Genomic DNA, 4,767 nt, shown 5'->3' on the forward strand with positions numbered 1-4,767 from the left:
CTAGTACGTAAAAAAAGCCAAACAAAAGGCAAAGCTGAAACTAAGAAAGAAAATGAGGTTGGACTTGTCATGGGCATTGTTCTAATACCCACGCACGCCTAGGCCCAGCGCTGCAAGCCCATCTATAATTGAAAAAATTTAGGGGGATGAAATGGCTTGGTTTTTGGCCATAAATAGGTGTTTTTGTTTATATCTCTCTCCTCTCTCTTTTCTCCGATCAGCTATCTTTTTGTCTCTAAAAGTAATACAAACCTTATCAGTTTTGAGTAATTTTATAATATTCAGGGCATAATTAATATCATTATATTAGTAATTTTATAACTCCTCAACAGCCTATTCATTTGGAACATAAGATCAAGCTCTCAGGGAATTGCCCAACCGGAACTACTTGCTATGATTTTATGGTTGATGTTCCTTCACCATTACAAAAGGACCTTGTGGCGTACTTGACCAGCATAGAGAGTAACAAAGAAACTGATGCCTGTGATGGATTGATATGCAACCCTATAAAGAAGATACATGAGCATCGTCAGAAGCGAGCTTTCTTTCTTGGTTTCAGTCAATCTCCAGCAGAGTTTATTGATGCTTTAATTACCTCTCAGAACAAAGATCTAAAGTTTATCGCTGGGATGCTGGCCGCAATGCAGAAAAAGAGCAGCGATCTGGTTTCTATAATTAGCCATGGCAAGCATTTTTGTTTATTAAGTGAAGAATAGGGGAAGAATGGGAAGAAGAATTGGGGAAGAAGGGGAAGGAGCAATTCTGTCTCCCTAACACAAAACGGTGTCGTTTTGTTTATTAAAAAAAAAGAGTCCACTTTCATCTTAATTATGTAAAGTCATTTGGTTTTAGATTGACCGGTGGGTCTTAACTCGGGTTCTCAAGATTTCTATTTAACTTGTTAAATCGCCAAGTTTTATAATTATAGTAATTTTAAAAGTTAAAATGCTATTTGTGAAATTTAATTTTGTCAAATTTAAGAGCAAAAAATAAAAATAACAAAAAACAAAGTTGTTTTACTATTTAAAAAAATGATGTTTTTTTTTGTTTTTTTTATAAATCGAGATGTTTGGGTTAGTTTACGCACATCACGATTAATTTTCAGATCCACTAAATACTTTGTAAGTGTAGTAGGTAGGTAAAACATCACGGGAGTGACAGACGTTCGTATAGAAAGTTGAACCTGGGTATAAAAACAGGAAATTTTCTACCAAAACCATTAGGCAACGACCCTCAAACGCAAAAAAAAATAAAAATGATGCCCTTTTTCTGCGAAGGTGATTGCTCAAAACGAATAACAAAAACAAACCTCTTATTTAATTGCAATCTATTATATTATTAGTATAATATTTATTATATTGAGGTTCATTTTTCTGCGAAGTTGATTGGTTCTTGAGTAGGATGATGTATGTTTTTTTCATAAACTAATTAAGATATCGCATGTATTTAACCTCTTACTTGGCTTGTAATATTTCTTGGTTTCCACTGCCCAGCTACGTACGTTAGGGATCTATAATCTATTGCTGAACAAATCTTTTGTTTATTATTTTTCTCCATTTGTTCCCTCATTTTTCTTTTTAATTAATCATTTGATTCTCTGAAACTGTTAATTTTATTGTTTTTTTTTTCATGTATAGAAAGGATTGCCTTTCATGCAAGAACAATATTCAGGCATCACTACTACTAAATAGCTTTGGGATCAAACTGCATGCCAAAATTAATTAGTTTCAGATGTAACTGAGAATAGGTATCTCAAGAAGGGGGTTCCCTTTCTTTTTTTCTCTGCTGGCTCTTCTTGAATTGAGCCAAAGGATTGCCTTTCATGCTGTCTCTTGTATTCCCTCCCAAAAAAAGCTAGGATCGATGCCATCCATCTTTGTTTTGATCGCAGACTCTTTCTTTGTGGAAGAAAGAATTGAAGACAAGCCACGCCAACACAAGTGGCCAGTGGCAGCTACCGTGTAATTTACACTTTTTTATACCTTGAAGTGATGAGTGAATGGTTGCCAAGATCCCTTGGACTTCGTCCAAACTCGGTAATGCAGGTTTGAATAGTTCAAATTTTAGTAGATACGACTTTGTGCTGCAAGTGGTATTAATTTTTTTAATAAAAAAATATTTAATTTTGCTAACATGTTTTGTAATAATTTTTTAATAATAAATTCAAAATACAATGCATATTACATAATATTTTTTTTATATTAAAACGATAATATATTAGATTGACTTGTGTTAATACAAAATTTATAATAAAAATAAAAATAAATACGAGCTTTAATTAAAAGAATTACAACAAACACTTTTGTTCTTCGACAAATTCTTTCACCCATTTCTTCCTATCCCCCTTTCTTATATAAGTTTCTTCATATAATTTCATTGGAGTGTGTTTGCTTCCAAGCTGTTTTTTCAAATAAATAATATGTAAAAAGTCTCATAAATAAAGATCAAATAAAAATAAAAAATTATATTTAAATATACAACAATAAGCTTTTACTAGGCATCTTGTATGATTAACGAAGGAAAGTGCTCTCCTAGTATGCTTCCTCGTAGAACAATGAATTTTATAAGGAACATATAGTTCTTCGTGTGTAAACTAACAAAAATATTTTTTAATAAATATTTTTTTAAGTACATGCATCGTCATAATATCTTTATGATGGAACTTTTTTTTATTATACTTTGTACATGGATATTTAATTTCACCCCCACTAATATTGTTCATATTAGAAAGTATAAAATTAATAAAATCTTTAACCCTTTTAAGATAATTTTTATTATAAAACCTTCAAGGAGTCTCGATATATTAAAAACAATTATTCATTATTTATAAAGTCTATAAAAAATATTGATAACAAAATTTATTAATAATGTAACTATATATCAACTCAAAATTCAAATAATTATTCTAAATGAAATCCCAATTCAATAACTAATTATCATTTCAACACAAATTCAATCTTGTGTCAAAATGTGAACTAACAATAAAAAGTAATAAATAATCGATAGCTAACTAAATATCCATCGTTTGTTCAATTCATATTTATTTAACCTAATAAAATTTTTAATTATTATCAATTCAAAAAAAATTATTTTTTCTCAAATTTCCAACTTAATAATATAATTAATAAAATATAATTGGTACCACTAAATAAACCATCATTTCTTTAATTATAACACACCTAAGTTACAAGATCAAATTTAATTTCATCAAATGAAAAATAAAATCAATTTCCTTCAAATACTAAACAAATCCTAACATACAAATCATATATTAATACAATAAGATCCTTTATAAAAAAAGTTGTAAAACATTTAACTATACAATATATAAAACCAAAAATTGTATAAAAAAATACAATAAATTAATTTTAAACATATAAGAATAAAAAAGGTGAGTTTATTTACTTGATGTAGTGAAAATTTATAATAAATTGAATCCTGAAATTCATAATAAATTATTAATCCTGGGATGTATCCGTGTAAATCCAAAACGTTGTAATTCAAAAAACACTGAAATTAATGTGTAATACTGAACTAGTAATACACAGGGCAAAATCACATACCGCTTCTACGCCGAGGCTAATGGTCCCCCAACTTGGCTTTTATAAAATTAATGTGACGTGGGAATAGCTGTCCAGCCATGCATGAACGAGGACGAAGACGAAGACATGTTAACTTGACAAGTCTAAGTCCTCTTTGCGAGTAGGGGCGTCTAGAATTTCTATCTTTTGGGATAAATCGATATATGGTCACAAAGAGTATCTCTCTCTCTCTCTCTCTCTCTCTCTCTCAGCTCTAGACCAGAGGATCCGTCCATTACAGCTAGCAGCAAAGGTCGAGCTTGCTAGTTTCAAACAAGTAAGCGATAGTTTTTGACAGTATCAGTTGATTGTTGATCCATTAATTATTAACCATTGTGCAATATGCAGGTACTCCCTTGATTCGTTGTGAATATTTAACTTATTTAATTGGTTTGTTTTTCCATGTCTTAATTCATGATCTGAAACTACTCGAAAACCCTTTACCATGCGGGAGCCAAAGCTTTGCAGATTGAGTTTATGATTTGAAATAAAACTTGTTTGATTGACCCTCATCGCTTACCCGCTGCTTCTTTCAAACTTACGAGACAAATATATATATATATATATATGCTTCTTTTTGTTTGTTAAAAATAAATCTATCGTTGTTTTTTCCTATATTATTGTCGTTGTTATTGTTATTAAAACTCAAGACTCTACTTCCTGTTTTTTTTCTTCAAAAAAAAAATCATATTATTAAGATAAACGTCCTTGAGATTCAAAACATGTGTATAATATTTAAATTGTCGATCTTTAAGAAGCTCTAGCGTCATTTTAGAAGTTTTTATTTTTATTTTTGAATGAATAGGTATTTTCTTAAACCACATAATTTTTTATATACTATTTGGAAAATAAAACGTTTTCAATTTAAATATGTGTTTTTAAATATGAGTTATTTTCAACTAACAAATGTTTGGTTGGTTAATAAATATGATCAGTTATTTTCATTTATTTTTTTATAAGACATATATAATTTTATTAATGATCTTAATTTATTGAATATGGTTTTCTATAACTTTTACACAAAAGTATTATATATTTTCAACCAAAATATGTGTTTTAAAAAAAAACAAAAAACAAAAAACCTCTGTTGTGGTTTCTCAACAAACATGTGTTTAATTTTTACTAGTTATAAATTGTTTTTATTTATTTTTTAAAAAAATAAAAACATATTCTGATTAATGATGAA

Source organism: Populus nigra, chromosome 1, assembly GCF_951802175.1.
Source record: "Populus nigra chromosome 1, ddPopNigr1.1, whole genome shotgun sequence".
In the NCBI taxonomy this organism is placed as follows: domain Eukaryota; kingdom Viridiplantae; phylum Streptophyta; class Magnoliopsida; order Malpighiales; family Salicaceae; genus Populus; species Populus nigra.